Source organism: Pseudorca crassidens, chromosome 2, assembly GCF_039906515.1.
Source record: "Pseudorca crassidens isolate mPseCra1 chromosome 2, mPseCra1.hap1, whole genome shotgun sequence".
NCBI classification, from domain to species: Eukaryota; Metazoa; Chordata; class Mammalia; order Artiodactyla; family Delphinidae; genus Pseudorca; species Pseudorca crassidens.
In genome coordinates this window covers 139,427,290-139,446,432 of record NC_090297.1, presented here as the reverse complement: position 1 = coordinate 139,446,432, position 19,143 = coordinate 139,427,290, and the positions used below count along the sequence as shown (strand labels likewise).

Below are 19,143 nucleotides of genomic sequence, written 5' to 3'. Positions count from 1 at the left end.
AGCAGAGAAGGAAGGTCCCTCTCCCTGTAAGAAGTTATTGAAGGAAACTAGACACATGCCTGGAAGAAGCTACCTGAATTTCTCATTGCACGTCTATAAACTGCCAAAACGATTTGTTCATTTGTTTAACTTTCCTCAAACATGTATTGAGTACTCATTGTGTTCTGGACATTCTTCTAGGCATGAGGGGGAAAGAAAATGAAAAAGATGTATAAATGATATGTCTTGCTTAACAAGCTTAAGGTTTCTTAAGGAGGTAAAAGTGACATGCAGTGAAATGCAATACCTGGTAAGTGTACAACTGGGTGAGCTTTAACAAATGTAACCATGTAACCAACACCCCAATCAAGATATAAGACACTTTCATCACCCCTAGAAAGTTCCTTTATGTCCTCCTTCAGTCAATCTCCCTTCCCAAATAGGCAGTCATGTTCTGATTTCTATCACTATGGATTAGTGTGTCTGCTCTTGAAGTCACATAAATGGAATTATACAATACATATTCTTTTGTGTCTGATTCTTTTACTCTGTCCAGTGTTTTAGAGATTCATCCATATTGTTGTATTAGTAGTTCATTCCATTTTATTACTGAGTAATATTCCTGTGTATAAATATGCAACATTTTTTCAAAAATCCATAACCTTGTTGATGGACATTTGTGTTTGTTTCCAGTTTTTGGAGTAAAGCTGCTATTAATATTCTTGGTCAAGTTTTTGTGAATTTATATTTTCCTTCTCTTGGATAAACACCTAGGATTGGAACTGCTGGGTCATTAAGTGGGTGTATAATTTTATAAGCTCCCAAACAGTTGTCCAAAAAAGCTGTACCATTTTATACTCCCATGAGCAGTGTATGAGAGTTCCACTTGTACCATACACTTGCCAACAACTGATGTTGCCAATCTTTAATTTTAGCCATTTTAGTGGGTGTGAAGTAGAATTTCAATGTAGTGTGAATTAATATTTCCCCAATGACTAATGATGTTAAGTATCTTTTCACGAGCTTATTGACCACTTGTATGTCTACTTCTGTAAAATGTCTGTTCAAGTCTTTTGCCTATTTTTAATTGGGTTTTTAAATCCTTTTATTTTTTATTTGTAGGAGTCCTTTATAATGGTATAATGATATAAGTTCTTTATCAGGTATATGTATAAGAATATTCTCTCTCAGTTTTTTAATAGACTTTATTTTTTAGAACAGTTTTAGATTAACAGCAAAACTGAGCAGAAGGTGTAGAGAATTCCCATATACCTCATGCCCCTACACCTCCTCCCTCACTATCAACATTCTGCACCCAAAGTCCATGGTTTACATTAGGATTTTCTCTTGATGTTGTACATTCATTGGATTTGGACATACATCCACCATTATAGTATCATAAAGAGTAGTTTCATACGGAGTAGTTTTAATGCCCTAAAATTCCTGTATACTCTCCCTATTCATCTCTCTCTTCCCTGAACCCCTGACAACCACTGATCTATCTACTGTCTTTGTAGTTTTGCCTCTTCCAGAATAGTTGGAATCATACGGTATGTAGCCTTTTCAGATTGGTTTCTTTCACTTAGAAATATGCATTTAAGATTCCTCCATGTCTTTTCATGGCTTGATAGCTCATATTAATATTTCAGTGTCTGGATGTACCAGTTTATTTATCCATTCACCTACTGCAAGATATCTTGCTTGCTTCCAAGTTTTGGCAATTATTAATAAAGCTGCTATAAACATCCATATACAGGTTTTTGTGTGGACATAACTTTTCAACTCATTTGGGTGAATACCAAGGAGCACAATTGTTGGATCATATGATAAGAGTATGTTTAGTTTCGTAAGAAACTGCCAAACTCTTTTCCAAAATGGCTGCATCATTTCGCATTCCCACCAACAGTGAGAGTTCCTGTTGCTCCACATCCTCACCAGCATTCGGTTGTTAGTATTTTGTATTTGGGCCATTCTAATAGGTATATAGTGGTATCTCATTGTTGTTTTAATTTGTAATTGCTTAATGACACATACTATTGATCATCTTTTTCATATGCTTATTTGCCATCTGTATATCTTCTTGAATGAGGTGTCTGTTTAGGTTTTTGCCCATTATTTAATTAGATTGTTCTAATTAAAGAATTTGGTATATACACACATTGTGAATAGATTGACACTATCAAGCTAATTAACGTAGTTTCTATTTTTTGTGTGTGTGGTAAGAATACTTAAAATCAACTGTCTTAAAAATATGGACTGCTTCTCGAATTTGCATGTCATCCTTGTGCAAAAGCCATGCTAGTCTTCTCTGTATCATTCCAATTTTAGTATACAAGCCACTGAAATGAGTACTCAAGATTTATTTTTTCCACACATTTTTTCCGGTTGTTCCAACACTATTTGTTTAAGAGGCTTTCATATCCCATTGAATTGACTTGGCACCTTTGTATTGATAAATATTCAATTAACCGTATATGTGTGGGTCTATTTTTTATTTCACTGTTCTGCTTTACACACACACACACATTTTATTTTATGACTGTGTTGTATAATCCAGGCTGGATTCATTATTATATTTTTACTATAATTTACATATTATATTTATTATAATTATATTCATTTTAAAATTCTATTTTAAAAAACTAAAACAAAAACATTTTCATGGCTTCCTAAAAGTGTTGTGGGCCCTAGGCACTGTACACTGTGATTAAGGATAATTGGCTGTGGTAGGGATAAAGCTAGCTTCTGCACCCGTAGCCATGTCAGAGACTAGGCACAGGGGCCTATGAAATTTCTCTGTGAGCGCAGGCTGGGCTTGTAGCCCCCGAGAGCAGCAATTATCTAGTAACCTGTGATAGGTTACTTTTAATACAGTATTTTCATTTTGTTATCCCTGACCCTTCAGTAAAGTCTTTTAAATATTATGATCCTGACTTAGTTGGTCTATGGGGAATTAAGGAAAATATCTTTATCAGTCAGCGTTCTTGGTTGTAAGCAACAGAAGCTGACTTTAGCTGACGGAGTGGGAAAGGATTTTTATTAAAAGGTATGAAATAGTTTACAGAATGGTTGGAATATTTGGAACATTAAACTCAAGGCTAAACTTTTAGGAAGATTGCCCAAAACCACATTCCATGAGCAGGTCTAATGAGGAAAATGTTGCCACCACCAGGCACTAGAAGTTACAATTTACCCCATTGCAATTTTGTGCCAGGAAAGCAGTTGTACTCTTACTGCTATAGTCATTAGCCCCAATGTATTATTTGTGCCAAGAATTCAATCTTGCAGCCCCTGTACTGCTAGCACAGAGTGAGAGACTGAATGTTTCATTAATAATTATGTAAAAACACTTTGCCGCATATAAGACCAACCAAAATGTCTGAAAAGCAGAAAGTCAGGAGAATAGGGGATTCTCAATTTCTCAAGAAACCAAAAATACCACGTAATATATATACTCAAGGAGCTCACAGTTTCTGAAGGAGAGAAACATATGCACAACTACTAGTAAAGCCACTCTCCTCTTTAATATTAGTGAAATGCTGTGGGAGCAGAGAAGAGAAGACAATTTCAAACAAGGAGAATTTGAGTCTTAGATCTTGAAGAATAAGCAGGATTTTGGTAAGCAGAGAATGAAACATTCCTGGATAAAGGGAACCAAGTGGGCAGATAAGCAGAGTTCAATTGCACGGTGTATTTGAGGAACTGTAAGTGGTCTACTGTGGGTGGTGGAGAGGCTGCGGTGAGGTGTGAGGCTGAAGAGGTTGATGACTATTATGTCGTGTGAACCTTACTTAAATATGAGCTCCGGAGTTCAAATTTTACTCTGGAAAGCCCATTGGAAGTTTTTGAAAACAGGAAGTAATATGGTACTCAACTTCATCACTGTGCTTGAGGTGGATTAATTATCCTAGGTTAGAGGAACAGTAAGAGACGCTGGGGAAGTGATACAAGAGTTAGATGGACTTTGGACTAGCTTACTCCAAGGTGTTTTCTGACCATAAGACTTGATCATTGGAGAGAAAAAGACAATTGGCAGAGATAGCAAATACTGGCCAAAGTACTTCAGGAATAAGGTAATGAGAACCTGGACCTGGTGGTAATAGAGGGCGTGGAAAAGAAAACACACATTTGAGAGACATATTTGAGAAAGAAAACCTGTGTTAGTGTCAGACTGAATGTGAGAAGTGAGAGAAAGGAGTCCAAAAATTCCACAGGGTGCTTGAGAACAGAATACTCAGAGTCAATGTTCAGGAAGAGCTATGGCCCTGAAGTCGGTGGATTTGCTTGGATGCTTCTGAAAAGAAAAACTCTTGAGCTCTATTGTATTAAAACAGCTTTGTTTTTTAAAACTAGTGGAGAAAGCTTTAGCCCACCAGGAAGCTTGTCCTTCCCCAACAGATGGAGTTACAAAGCTTGAACTTGGTCTGGGGCAACTCTGTTCCATAGCAACTAAACCTAGCAAGACACGTAGCCATGAATTAGAATGGGATCCGGAATGTAACCCTTAAGTCCTGGTGTTTTGCTTTGTTCCCTCTGAAGATTCTATTCTAGATATGTTAATTCTGTTCTATCATTCCTACTGCCCCCTTTGCCCTTACAATTCCCAATCCTCTCTTTTTATAAGGCTACCACTTTTCAGGTCTTGCACCTGGGAGAATACTAGTACCCATAAGGGAAGGTCAGAGAGGGTGTTCATTTGTGAAAAGGATAAAGAATTTTATTTCAGATGAGTTGAGTGTGAACTAAAGGCAAGAAATCTAGGTGCAAATTTCCAGCAGTAGATAGAAAACACAGATCTGAGCTCAAAAAAGAAATTGGAAATAGAGGTACAGATTGCAAAGTCCTGGTCAAAAGCTGAGAGTTAAAGTTGCTGAAGATTCCAATGGAAAGTGGTTATAGAGAGAGCCAGAGGGCTCTGCTGTGAAACTTGGAGCTTGGTCACCTCTATGCAGTGTAGGGAGGAAAAAAGAGTGAAAGGATCCAAGAACAAAAGAGGCAGTGAAGACAGATGAGAGAAAATCCAGGAGACTGTAGCCTCATGAAAGCAAGGGAAACAGTTTCCAAAAAAAAGAGGATCACAGTCCATATTGGTTAAAGTATTTTAAGTTTAAGAGGTTTGCCAATAACAGGGAGGCCAAAAGAAAGACAAAAAAATAATATAGAATTCAATTAGGCAGAGAGGAGATTCTTACCAAGTCACAGTAACATCTAAGGTTGTAAAATATGTTGTTTAAAAGGAAAAAAGGGTCTGTCTGAGGGCATATGCTCTGTCTGTTGGGATCTTCAGCAACTCTAACTCTCAGTTTCTGACTAGGACTTTCCAATCTGTATTTCTTTTTCTAACTTCCTTTCTGATTTCATTCTGTGTTTGATATCTATTTACTAGGTTGGAAGAAAGTGGGCAGGCAGGAGAATGACCATCACTGAAAGAAAGGGCTCAGGAAAGAGCCCTAACTTCATAATCTCTGATAGACCTCAATCTATGGCATTTTTGTGCCCCAAAATTTAGGCCAAGTAGGATGGAAAATCTGCTATCTTTGGTTGGATAAGTGATTCTGTAACCCTGGGAATATATAGAAAATTATTATATAGCTCAGAAGTATTGAATTCCCATTTTTGTAGTAGTTTAGGGCTATGTTTTATAATATTGTGATAATCCATATGTGTTTGTTGATTATTTAAATATTTAGATAAATTATGCTGTTTATTCTGTCAGATATTTGAAGTATTTGAAGATTATATAAAATTGGAAAACATAGTTTAAAATATTTTAGGGGAATTTAACTTTTTTAAACATAATTAGCTGAATATTATTAGCCTAATAACAAGTAAAAGTGACCTTTTATACTTTAAATTATTCGATTTATAAATAGAATATGTTGAACTTAAAAATGAGGTTTAACTTTTTTTTTTTTTTTAACATCTTTATTGGAGTATAATTGCTTTACAATGGTATGTTAGTTTCAGCTTCACAACAAAATGAATCAGTTATATATATACATATATTCCCATATCTCTTCCCGCTTGCGTCTCCCTCCCTCCCACCCTCCCTATCCCACCCCTCCAGGCGGTCACAAAGCACCGAGCTGATCTCCCTGTGCTATGCGGCTGCTTCCCACTAGCTAACTACCTTACTTTTGGTAGTGTATATATGTCCATGCCTCTTTATCGCTTTGTCATGAGGTTTAACTCTTAAAAAACATAGGGTAAAATATTTATAACATTGGATTTGGCAATGATTTTGTAGATAGGACACCAGAAGCACAGGCAACAAAAGAAAAAATAGATAAACTAAACTTCATCAAAAGTTTAAAACTTTTGTGCATCAAAGGACACTATCAAGAAAGTGAAAAGGAAAATCACCATGAGATACCACCTCACACCTGTCAGAATGGCTGTTATCAAAAAGAACACAAATAACAAATGTTGGCAAGGATGTGGAGAAAAGGGAACCCTCATACACTGTTAGTGGGAATGTAAATTGGTGCAGTCACTGTGGAAAACTATATGGAGGTTTCTCAAAAAACTAAAAATAGAACTACCATATGACCCAGCAATTCCACTTCTGGGTATATATCCGAAAAAAACAAAAAAATCCCACTAATTCGAAAGGATACATGCACCCCAATGTTCATGGCAGCATTATGTACAATTGCCAAGACATGGAATCAATCTAAGTGTCCATCAACAGATAAATGGATAAAGAAGATGTGGTATATATATACACAACAGAATACTACTCAGCCATAGAAAAGAATGAAATTTTGCCACTTGAAGCAACATGGATGGACTTGGAGAGCATTATGCTAAGTGAAATAAGTCAGACAGAGAAAGACAATTACTGCATTATATCACTCATATGTGGAAACTAAAAAATACAAGAAACTAGTGAGTATAACAAAAAAGAAGCAGACTCATAGGTATAGAAAACAAACTAGTGGATATCAGTGGGGAGAGGAGAGGAGGGGGGCAACATAGGGGTAGGGAAATAAGAGGTACAAACTATTAGGGGTAAAATAAGCTACAAGGATATATTGTACAATACAGGGAATATAGCCAGTATTTTGTAATAACTATAAATGGAGTATAACCTTTAAAAATTGTGAATCACTATATTGTACACCTGTAACATATAATATTGTACAGCAACTATACTTCAATCAAAAAAGAAAGTGAAAATAATCTATAGAATTAGAGAAAATATTTGCAAATCATGTATCTGTTAAGAGATTAATATCTAGACTATGTTAAGAACTCCTACAACTCAACAGTGACAACAAAAACCCAATTAGAAAGTATAAAGATGTTTTAGGAGTGGAAAGGACTTGAATAGACATTTATCCAAAGAAGATATACACATGCCCAATAGGCACATTAAAAGATACTCAACATCACTGCTCATTAGGAAAATAAAAATTAAAACCACAGTGAGATACCACTTTAACCGATTATGACATCGTTTATCAAAAAGTGAGAAATACCATTTGTCATTGGGAATGTGGAGAACTTGCAATCCTTATGCATTGCTGGTGGAAATGTAAAATGGTGCAGCTCTGTGGAAAACAGTTTAACAGAAGGTTGAACATAGAATTAACTATGACCCAGGGATTCCACACCTAGGTATATACCCTCAAAGAATTGAAAGCAGGGACTCAAACAGATACTTATACAACAGTGTTCACAGATGTATTATTCACAATAGCCAAAAGGTAGAAACAACCTAAATGTCCATCAACAGATGAATGGAAAAACAAATGTGGTATATATACACAATGGAATATTATTCAGCCCTAAAAAGGAACTAAATTGTGATAAATGCTACAACATGGAGGAACCTTGAAAATATCATGCTAAGTAGAATAAGCCAAGCACAAAAGGACAAATACTTATATGAGGCACCTAGAATAGTTAAATTCATAGAGACAGAAAGCAGAATGGAGCTTACCAGCAGGGATAGAGTGGAGCAGGCATACTTGTTTAATGGGTACAGAGATTCTGCTTGAGGTGATGAAAAAGTTCTGGAAGTGCATAGTGGCAGTGGTGTTTATACAATATCATGAAAGTACTAATGCCACTGATTTCTACACTTGAAAATGATTGAATGGTAACTTTTATGTTGCATGTATTTTACCACAATAAAAGATAAAATTACATTTTAAAAACCCCAGGGTTTTAAGATTTACAACTTTAACAAATGGAATCCTGATTTTAATACAAGTAATTGTAGATGGGTATCCCTTTCCAAATCAATCTTCCCTGGACAGTGATAATTATCAATTGACAGAACTGTGAACAGGGTCCAGGAGCAATTTGACTTCAGGAGTCAAGAGATTAGTTTAAGTTGTCTGAAGCGGGCAGAAGGCAGAAATCGGAGGCCAAAGAGAATATCGGTGGTGAGGAAATTGAAAGTATTTGATTTTAAACGGAGGAAATAGCCTATACTTAGAAGAAACATTTAGGTCAAGTGACAATGGTGTTTTAATTTAGAAAAGACTGCTGCCTATCTGAAGAGACAGAATGGGAAGAGATTGTAGATGGTGGAAATCAGGGTAAATGAGGTGAGGAGGATGGGGAAGACACAGGAAAGCAGTGGACATTGGAAGGAGGAGCACTTATTCATCTAAGATGTGAAGGAAAAGAAAAAATGTAAGGATGTGTTAGAGATGCAAAGGAAGAAAAGCCAAAGAGATCATTTACCAATAACTTTGATCTCTATACAGCAGGAGGTTGGAGTTTAAATTATCTCTGCATAATGAGGAGTTGTTAGAATGTAAGACTTTGCATGGCCTGTTTCCTCTGTCCTGAAAGCTTTTCCCCATCAAATGGCTCATTCCTCATCTTCTCAGTGAGCCCAACCCTCACACCATGTCTAAAATCTTCACCTGCTCCCTGCCGTCCCGAACTCCATTACCCTCTCCTTTTTCTTTTTTTCCATAGCTCTTCTCACTTTTAAACATTCTATGTATTTACTTACTGTATTTGTTTTCTCTTACCTATGACTCCCACTAGAATGTAAGGCCATTTGGACGGGGGTTTTTTGGGTCTCTTGTTTACTTAAAATGATGCAAGGTGCTCAATAAGTATTTATTTATTTATATTATTATTTTTAAAATATATATTTATTTATTTTTTTTGGCTGCGTTGGGTCTTCGTTGCTGCACACGGGCCTTCTCTAGTTGCAGCAAGCAGGGGCCACTCTTCGCTGTGCCGCGCAGGCTTCTCATTGCAGTGGCTTCTCTTGTTGCGGAGCACGGGCTCTAGGTGCGCGGGCTTCAGTAGTTGTGGCATGAGGGCTCAGTAGTTGTGGCTTGCGGGCTCTAGAGAGCAGGCTCAGCAGTTGTGGCGCACAGGCTTAGTTGCTCCACGGCATGTGGGATCTTCCTGGACCAGGGCTTGAACCCGTGTCCCCTGCATTGGCAGGCAGATTCTTAACCACTGTGCCACCAGGGAAGCCCAATAAATATTTTTTGAATGAATAAATAGAAAGGTTGATGTTGAATGGGGGCAGGAAAAAAAGGAGAGACAGTTTTTAGAAAAGTCATAGTTGAAAGCAGGACTGATATTCAGTTGTTTCAAACCATACAGCTGTACTGGTTGTTTAAAATACTGACATGCTTTCATATCAGCTGGTAAATATCTGCTGCTCCTGCAACCTCGCTTCTCTCCCAAGTTGCCTCAATCAGCAACTAAAAGGTAAATACAGGGACTTCCCTGGTGGCACAGTGGTTAAAAATCCATCTGCCAATGCAGGGGACATGGGTTCGAGCCCTGGTCCAGTAAGATCCCATATGTGGCGGAGCAACTAAACCTGTGCTCCACAACTACTGAGCCCGTGTGCCATAACTACTGAAGGCTGCATGCCACAACTACTGAAGCCTGCGTGCCTAGAGCCCATGCTCCGCAACAAGAGAAGCTGCCGCAATGAGAAGCCCGCGCACCGCAGCGAAGAGTAGCCCCGGCTCACCGCAACTAGAGAAAGACTGCACGCAGCATCGAAGACACAGTGCAGCCAAAATAAAAAATAAAAATAAATTTTTTTAAAAGGAGGTAAATACAGGGTGCAGCTGGGATTCTCTCTCAGACCTTGCTGTATCAGTTCAAGGATGGTGCCTCTGCTATAGTAGTTAAAATTTTTTAATATTATCCCCAATATAGACAGTGCTAAGGAATCAGTAAGAGATGACCCAAAAGATTCCTGGGCAGCAGTATGGGCTCTGTGGAGGTGACAAGTGTGAAGTTAGAGAAAGCAACATCAACAAAGTTCACTGACTTTTTCCAGCAACATTTGTCAGCTTGGGGACCAGCATGCAGAAAGTGGCAACAGAGGTAATCCAGGAAGGTCAGATGCAGTCAGAAGAGTACAGGGGCTAGAGACTTAAGGTGCTAGGAGGAAGCTTCTTTGGCATGGTTGATAATGGAATCCAGCTTAAGGGTTACATGTTCTTAGGAGACTAACAGGTTAGACAACTTGGGAGGGCTCTGGTGTTGAGAGAATCCAGAATGGGGGTCACCCTACCATCCAACTAATCTGAGCTTTGGGGCTAAAAGGGCAGAGAGATAGTGTCTACTTCAACAATTTTTTTTTCCTGCTGTAACAGATCTGAGGAACTTGTCATTTCAATATTATATTGAGACAGAACCTCTTTATCGTGGGTTGTCTTGAACATTATAGGAAATAGCATAATCATATGATATGGTGCCTGCCCTCAAGATGTTTATCATCTAGTGGGAGAGAAGAGATTGATATTCTTCAAACAACGTATGTCACTTGTAAGATTGTGTATTATAGATTATAAATATGATTTGACTTAAAATTCTATGAAACCAATGTAAAAACAGTGGGTAGTAGACAGCATCTAGTAATCATCCAATGTTCTCCTGGACTCCATCACCAGTATATACTATGGTTTCAGATTCCCTAGAGAATTCTGCCTGCCAGTGAAAGTGCTGCCTTGAAATTGTGTTGTAAAGTGTTCAGACCCATTTCAAATGTAATGCATGTTATCATTGCTGTGATTAGCACCCATACAAGCTCCTGACCACCACCATGCCCATTCCAAATTTCCTCTTTGGAAAGAGCAACCCTGGTAATAATTATTGCTTGGCCAGTAACCATTTCTGTACCTTTCCTTTCACTTTTGGCTTGTTGTTTGTTTAAATATTATTAGCAATCTGTAAAACATATCCTGCTTTAATTTCTACTCTTGAATCATGCCATAATCTGTGTGATTTTAATTTAACTAGTGCCTGCTTTTCAGTCTAGATACATGCTTGCCTTGCAGTAATAGGTGATACCATCTCTACATAGGAATATGCTTATTAAAGCTCTCGTTGAAAGTACCATATTTTTGTGAGAAACTATGTAGCAATAGCTCTGCTTGTATTTGGGTGGGATGGAGGGAACGATATAGTTCTTCCTTAGCTTTTTATAATTAGAGATATTTGTGTGAAAATAGAATCTCTGTTGCCTGAGTGTTGCTCAGCTCCTGCTGGTCAGTTCTCACTCACAGGCATCTTCCTTTGTGGTGTAATAGTCAGTTGCTGTGGAGATGATTATCCTGTCATGGAGAAAAGAGACTTATGAATTTAAATGAAGAATGAGCAGCAGGAGCAAAAGAACTCTGCCAAAAGCCAGGATTTCATCCAATTTAGTTTTCCCTTGCCTTTTAAATATATATCATAAAGTTGGATGTATCAACTTAAATACTACAGTTTCAGGATTAATTAAGAATAATGACAGAAGAAAATTTAAAAGAAAAGCAAAATATAATGCTGACATTCTATAGGAAACAAGAAGGGGCTCAATTTAAAGAAAACTCAGCAATAATAAACAGATACTATTGGACCATACCACCATGGTTTAGATGAACAAACTATTTGGACAGCTCTACTGCAGCATCAAAAACAACTTGTGATGAGTTGTTGAGATAATTTAAGCATGCAACAAGTAGGAAATAGAATGTAGAGTTAGAAGAAAACAGACTTTATAGCAAGAAGAGCTGGATTGAATATCACTTAGAAATCACTGATTCTAGGCGGGCCAGTTGACCTTCTCTGAACTTCATAAATTTCATCAACTATGAAATTGGGATAAGTTTGTAGAGTTATTTTCTGGGCTGTTCAACTGGTATGGACTCATATGGCCATACCAGCTGTGTACAGCCCATGTCTGTTCTGATTGTTCGTTACATTCATTCTGATATGTCAGTGCCCATTCTGTACTAGTTATTAAATACTCTGAATATTATCTATGTTAGTCAGGACAGGATAGGCTATGCTGAAGTTACAAATTGTGAAATCTTAGCTGTTTAACACAACCAAATTATATTTTTTGCTTTCATAGATTCCTATGTGGATGTGACAGCTGTGCTCCCTCTTGTGACTAATAGCTTCCAATCCAGGAATGTTATAGCAGGAGAGGTATGGAGGACCTCCATATCGGCTTTTAACTTCCTTGGCCTTTAGAGACATATGTTATTTCTACTCAGTCCATTGCCCAGAACTAGTCACATGGCCCTAACCTATCTGCAAGGGAGTCTGGGAAATGCGGAGGAGGTTATAGAGTCATTGTTGAGCACTGTCTTCTCCACATCACCCCTTGTTTTGTGAGGATTAGATGAGATGATGTATATTTACAATTGTACCTGAAGAGGCAGGTCAGATCACAAAGGCTGATTCAGGTTTAAAGCTTGGTTTGAATGACGAGTTGGTTGAGATCATTTTCATTTTCACCTGTAACCAGCAAAGAAGCAGAAGAAAGGATACATGCGAAATTGATCAAGAATACAGGGTAGTGCATGTTGAACCTGCCTTGTTCCTTATGGAAGCATGTCTCACATTCAGCTCATGTCTCAGCAGCCCATGTAGGGGAGGAATTTGTGAGGTCAGAGGAGCCCAGAGCAGAGGGTTGCTGCCTTTCCACTATTTTAGGCTGCGCTGGATCATGGCAGTATGATGAATGATGGGAGAAGTCAACATGTAAAGACCCACTCTGTTAGCATAAAGGGATTTCTTGCTGAGTCAGTTACCTATTACATAATTTATTCCTTACTGCATCTTTGGGGCTGCATTCATTAGAATTACCTGAGTTCCTACTTTATGTCTGTGGTAGAATTACACCGGGTGCTATGGGGGATGTTAAAGAAAAAGAAATCCTAGTCTTTTCTCATAAAGAATTTATAATCTAGGAGATTAAGTCACTAACAGTAAAGAAGTCAACTCAATAAAGGGCAAAAATATACTGTGAAAGAAAGACAATTTAAAAATAGGGCAACATAAGACTCAAAGATATAGAGAACAAACTAGTGGTTACCAGTGGGGAGAGGGAAGAGGAGAGGAGCAATATAGGAATAGGGTATTTTGAAAAAGGGTTATTATGAGATTGTATGAAATCGTGTGTGTGAAACTTTTGGAGATTGGAAAGCACTGTAGAATTTAAAGAACATTTCATTCAATAAAATTAAAAAAATAAAAATAAAAGTAGGGCAGCATATAAGATTGATTTAGAGGTACAAATGACAAAAAAGTAAATGAAAGGAGAGAATAATTACTAGGAAAGTTAGTAGAAGTCAGGCAGCATTAATTCTCTGTGGACAGTTAAAGAACATTTCAGTTTAGTTTCAGGTACCAAAGCCAAGAAGCGCAAAGAATTTCAGATCATATTTAATAACACGACTGGTCTCGGAGGCAGAAGAAATTTCAACCCTGTTGCTATGGACTAGGTTACACCAGGAATAGCCTGGATGTTGTGGGAATGTAATATACACAAGATATACCCTGGGGCTTCCCAGAAATCCCTAGGAATACTGGAGAGACAGAGCTGAGGTCTTGCAGTTACCCAGAGAGGGGCTGATGAGAAAAAAATGTTGGACATTAATACAGTAATACCAATAGGTTACAGGTATATTTGGATTATATTACAACTGCAATTGTTATCTGCATATAGTTCAAATCTTAATATTGTATTGTAAGCATTTTCCCATATTCTGAAATATTACTTTATTGTATTATAAGCATTTTCCCATATTCTGAAATATTACTCTAAATATCATTTGTAATGGACAGAAAATAATATTTCTCAAGTGTTAGATAATGTGCTAAATGTTTAGAAGCATACATTCTTTCTTTTTTTAATTAAAAATTTTTTTTTTTATTTTTGGCTGTGTTGGGTCTTTGTTGCTGTGCACACTTTTCTCTAGTTGCGGCGAGCGGGGGCTACTCTTCTTTGCGGTGCACGGGCTTCTCATTGAGTGGCTTCTCTTGTTGCAGAGCACGGGCTCTAGGCGTGCAGGCTTCAGTAGTTGTGGCACTTGGGCTCAGTAGTTGTGGCTCGCAGGCTTTGGAGCGCAGGGTCAGTAGTTGTGGCGCCCGGGCTCAGTTGCTCCACGGCATATGGGATCTTCCCAGACCAGGGCTCGAACCCGTGTCCCCTGCATTGGCAGGCGGATTCTTAACCACTGAGCCACCAGGGAAGCCCACATATGTTCCTTCATTTAATTTTTATATCTATATGAAGTAGGTATAATTATCAACACTTTGTAGATGAAAAATATGAGGCTAGAAAATATTAAAGTCACACAGCAAGTAAGGATCAAACCTTAGTTTGTCTGATTTGGAAACCTCTCCTCTAACTAGCATATTATACTGCCTTTCCTACTGTATGTTATCATGTCGATGTGCCATCAGTGAATAAAATAAAATCCTGGGCTTCCCTGGTGGCGCAGTGGTTGAGAGTCCGCCTGCCGATGCAGGGCACACGGGTTCGTGCCCCGGTCCGGGAAGATCCCACATGCCGCGGAGTGGCTAGACCCGTGAGCCATGGCCGCTGAGCCTGCGCGTCCGGAGCCTGTGCTCTGCAACGGGAGAGGCCACAACAGTGAGAAGCCGCGTACCGTAAAAAAATAAAAATAAAAAAAATCCTTATTGTTGCATTTAAGTTGCTTCAAATTTTTTTAATATCAATAATTTATGGTGAATATCCTTACACATAATCTTGTGTACGTAAGATTTACATACATCCTTACACCTGAATCTCTTTAACAGTGAATATTTCTGTAGGACAAACTCCTTAAAGAGGAAATACTTTTCATCAAAACAGTTTAAACATTTGAAAGTTTTTGATAACATAATAAAATTTTCCAACTGAAAAGTTTTATCAACTATACTTTCACCTATAATGTATAAAAGTTACTGTTTCCCTGAAATCTTCACACAGTGGGGACTGTATCTTTAGAATTTTTGGTCAATCTAACAGCAAAACCTCAAGAACTCGGAGTCCCCAATAATTGGCTAGATCTGTGGTCTTCTAGAAGCCCTAGGTGTTCCTCATTTGGTATTAGTATTTAATGTAATAACAAATGATGCAATAATTAATTATAACCCATTTGCATATTTAACGTTAGCCCCTCTTGAACCACAAAAACAAATTTATATTAAGAATTTCATGTTAAGTTCCTGAAATTTATTTAATTCAGGTCAGCAGCATTGCTCAGCCAAAGACAATTACTCGTCCATCAGGAGACTTTTGACTAATCCATATCTGAAATTCCTTCTATAAAGGAGAGAGAAAAAAAAAAAAAGCACTATTCTTTTTTTCCTTCCAGTTTTGTTGAGATATAATTGACCTATATAGGTTTAAAGTGTACAGCATAATAATCTGACTTACATACATCATAAAATGATTACCACAATAAGTTTAGCGAATATCCAACATCTCATATAAATACAAAATTAAAGAAATAGAAAAAATTTTTTCCTTGTGATGAGAACTCAGGATTTACTCTCAACTTTCATATAGAACATACAGCAGTGTTCATTATATTGATCTGGTTGTACGTTACATCCCTAGTACTTAGTCATAGCTGGAAGTTTGTACCATTTGACTGCTTTCATCCAATTTCCCCTCCTTCCACCCCCCCACCTCTGGTTACCACAAATCTGATCTCTTTTCCTGTGTTTGTTTGTTTCTTTGTTCGTTATTAAAGTATAATTAACCTACAACACTATGTTAATTCCTCTTGAACCACTACTATGTTATACAACATAGTGATTCAATATTCTATACATTTCAAAATGATCACCATGATACATCTAGTTACCATCTGTCCTAAAAAGATATTATGTAATTATTGACTGTATTCCGAACACTATACATTTCATACCATGACTCATTTATTTCGCAACTGGAAGTTTGTACCTTTTAACTTCCCTCATGTATTTCTCTCCTCTCCCCAATGCCCTCTCCCATCTGGCAACCACCTATTTGTACCTATGACTCTGTTTCTCTTTTGTTATGTCTGTTCATTTGTTTTGTTTTTTAGATTCCACATATAACTGAAATCATATGGTACTTGTCTTTGTCTGACTTCTAGGTCCATCCATGTTGTCTCAAATGGCAAAATTTCATTCTTTTTTCTGGCTGAGTAATATTCCATTGCATATGTGTATACCACATCTTCTTTGTCCATTCATCTATTGATGGGCACGTGGGTTGCTTCCATATCTTGGCTGTTGTAAAAAAATGCTGTGGTGAACATAAGGATGCATATATCTTTTCAAGTTAGTGTTTTCATTTTCTTTGGATAAAAACCTAGGAGTGGAATTGCTAGATTGTATGGTAGTTCTGTTTTTAATTTTTTGAGGAACTTCCATACTGTTTTCCATAGTGGCTGCACCAATTTACACTCCCACCAACGATGCACAAAGGTTCCTTTTTTTCCACATCCTTGCCAACACTTGTTATTTGTTACCTATTTGATAATAGCCATTCTAACAGGTATCAGGGAGTATCTCACTGTGGTTTGATTTCCATTTCCCTGATGAGTAGTAATGTTGAGCATCTTTTCATGTGCTTGTTGGCCATTTGTGTGTCTTCTTTTGGGAAAATGTATATTCATATCCTCTGCCTACTTTTTTTAAAGCAATAAAATACCACTTTATTTTTTTAAAATTTTATTGAAGTACAGCTGATTTACAACGTTGTGTTAGTTTCAGGTGTACAACAAAGTGAGTCAGTTATACATATACATATATCTACTCTTTTTTAGATTCTTTTCCCATATAGCCCTGCCTACTTTTTAATTGGGTTGTTTGTTTTCCTGCTTTTGAGTTGTATGATTCTTTCTATATTTTGGATATTAATCCCTTATTGGATATAGTATTTGCAAATATCTTCTCGCATTCAGTAGACAGCCTTTCCATTTTGTTGATAGTTTCCTTTGCTGTGCAAAAGCTTTTTAGTTTGTTGTAGTCCCATTTGTTTATTTTTGCTTTTGTTTACCTTGCCTGAGAAGACGTATCCCCCAAAATATTACTAAGACCCATGTCAAAGATTGTACTGCCTATTTTTTATTCTAGGAGTTTTATAGTTTCCGGTCTTACATTTAAATCTTTAATTCATTTGAATTTATTTTTGTGCGTGGTGTGAGAGAGTAGTCCACTTTAATTTTTTTGCACTTAGCTGTCCAGTTTTCCCAACACCATTTATTGAAGAGGCTGTCTTTTCCCTTTGTATATTCTTGCCTCCTTTGTTGTAGATTGCCCATATAGGTGTGGGTACCTTTCCGGGCTCTCTATTCTGTTCCACTTATCTCTGTGTCTGTTTTAGTGCCAATACCATACTGTTTTGGTGACTAGCTTTGTGTTATAGTTTGAAATAAGGGAGTGTGATACCTCCAGCTTTATGCTCCTTTCTCAAGATTGTTTTGGCTATTCAGATCTTTTGTGTTTCCATACAAATTTTAGATTTATTTGTTCTAGTCCTGTGAAAAGTGTCATTTGTATTTTGATAGGTTTTGCATTGAATCTGTAGATTGCTTTGGTAATATGGTCTTTTTAACAATATTCTTCCAATCCATGAGCATGGTAAATCTTTCCATCCATTTGTTTTGTCTTTGGTTTCTTTATTCAGTGCCTTATAGTTTTTAGAGTACAGGTCTTTTACCTCCTTAGTTAGATTTGTTTCTAGGTATTTTATTCTTTTTGATGAGACTGAAAATGGGATTTTATTTTCAATGTAAACTAACTCTCTTATTTAAAATTCTTTTTTCCCCAGTTTCATTGAGAAATAATTGACATATATCACTGTATAAGTCTACGGTGTACAGCAGGATGGTTTTATTTACATATATTATGAAATAATTACCACAATAGGTTCAGCTAACACCCATCTTCTCATATAGATACAATAAACAGGGAAGAAAGGAAAAAACCTTTCTCCTTTTGACGACAATTCATAGGATTTACTCTCTTCACAACTTTCCTACATAACATACAGCAGTGTTACCTATAGTCGTCATGTTTTACATTACATCCCTAGTACTTATTTACCTTTATTTTTTTAACAACTTTGTTGGAGTATAATTGCTTTACATTGTTGTGTTAGCTGCTGCTGTATAACAAACTGAATCAGCTATACGTATACATATATCCCCATATCCCCTCCCTCTTGAGTCTCCCTCCCACCCTCCCTATCTCACCCTCCAGGTGGTCACAGAGCACCGAGCTGATCTCCCTGTGCTATGCAGCTGCTTCCCACTAGCTATCTATTTTACATTTGGTAGTGTATATATGTTCATGCCACTCTCTCACTTCGTCCCAGCTTACCCTTCCCCTACCTTATGTCCTCATGTCCATTCTCTACATTTGCGTCTTTATTCCTGTCCTGCCCCTAGGTTCTTCAGAACCTTTTTTTTTTTAGATTCCATATATATGTGTTAGCATATGGTATTTGTTTTTCTCTGTCTGACTTAATTCACTCTGTATGACAGACTCTAGGTCACTACTATGTGTGACCTAGAGTCCACCTAGGACTCACTACACCACCTCACTACAAATAACTCAATTTCGTTTCTTTTTATGGCTGAGTAATATTACATTGTATATATGTGCCACATCTTCTTTATTCATCTGTCAGTGGACACTTAGGCTGCTTCCATGTCCTGGGCTAATGTAAATAGTGCCATGATGAACATGGTGTTACACGACTCTTTTTGAATTATGGTTTTCTCAGGGTATATGCCCAGTAGTGGGATTGCTGGGTCCTATGGTAATTCTATTTTTAGTTTTTTAAGGAACCTCCATACTGTTCTCCATAGTGGCTGTATCAATTTACATTCCCACCAACAGTGCAAGAGGGTTCCCTTTTCTCCACACCCTCTCCAGCAT

General features: G+C 37.4%; 1 long non-coding RNA gene and 1 other non-coding gene across 2 annotated transcripts in view; one reads left to right on the top strand and one right to left on the bottom strand.

Moving 5' to 3' along the window:
- LOC137219816 (uncharacterized) overlaps positions 1-19,143 on the top strand; it is a 56,764-nt gene that overhangs the window by 10,933 nt on the left and 26,688 nt on the right. The gene's annotated exons all lie outside the window — the stretch shown is intronic.
- Positions 2,225-2,329, bottom strand: LOC137220278 (U6 spliceosomal RNA). The gene has a single exon (XR_010941589.1). It is a non-coding gene; the product is annotated as a U6 spliceosomal RNA (small nuclear RNA).